The 909-nt window shown below is 41.3% G+C and overlaps 1 non-coding gene across 1 annotated transcript; it reads right to left on the reverse strand.

The window, feature by feature from the left end:
• Nucleotides 1-435: 435 nt before the first annotated feature.
• LOC112739954 (small nucleolar RNA R71) lies at nt 436-543 on the reverse strand. Its single transcript, XR_003170887.1, has one exon. It is a non-coding gene; the product is annotated as a small nucleolar RNA R71 (small nucleolar RNA).
• Between the last annotated feature and the right edge of the window lie 366 nt (nt 544-909).

Below are 909 nucleotides of genomic sequence, written 5' to 3' on the forward strand. Positions count from 1 at the left end.
AGCAAGCACCTTTCAGAAATTTTCGAACAAGAAGAGGAGATGGCAGCCGAAAATAATAATAATGCAAGGAGGATGCTTGGTGACTTTACTGCACCTAATTCCAATTTACATGGAAGAAGCATCTCCATCCCTACCATTGGAGCAAACAATTTTGAGCTGAAACCTCAATTAGTTTCTCTGATGCAGCAAAACTGCAAGTTTCATGGACTTCCATCTGAAGATCCTTTTCAGTTCTTAACTGAATTCTTGCAGATCTGTGATACTGTTAAGACTAATGGAGTAGATCCTGAAGTCTACATGCTCATGCTTTTCCCTTTTGCTGTAAGAGACAGAGCTAGAATATGGTTGGACTCTCAACTTAAGGATAGCCTAAACTCTTGGGATAAGCTGGTCAAGGCTTTCTTAGCCAAGTTCTTTCCTCCTCAAAAGCTGAGTAAGCTTAGAGTGGATGTTCAAACCTTCAGACAGAAAGAAGGTGAATCCCTCTATGAAGCTTGGGAGAGATACAAAGAACTGACCAAAAAGTGTCCTTCTGACATGCTTTCAGAATGGACCATCCTGGATATATTCTATGATGGTCTTTCTGAATTAGCTAAAATGTCATTGGATACTTCTGCAGGTGGATCCATTCACCTAAAGAAAACGCCTGCAGAAGCTCAAGAACTCATTGAGATGGTTGCTAATAACCAGTTCATGTACACTTCTGAGAGGAATCCTGTGAGTAATGAGACGCCTCAGAAGAAGGGAGTTCTTGAAATTGATACTCTGAATGCCATATTGGCTCAGAACAAAATATTGACTCAGCAAGTCAATATGATTTCTCAGAGTCTGAATGGAATGCAAGCTGCATCCAACAGTACTCAAGAGGCGCCTTCTGAAGAAGAGGCCTATGATCCTGAGAACCCTGCA

This window comes from Arachis hypogaea, chromosome 13, assembly GCF_003086295.3.
Source record: "Arachis hypogaea cultivar Tifrunner chromosome 13, arahy.Tifrunner.gnm2.J5K5, whole genome shotgun sequence".
Lineage (NCBI taxonomy): Eukaryota > Viridiplantae > Streptophyta > Magnoliopsida > Fabales > Fabaceae > Arachis > Arachis hypogaea.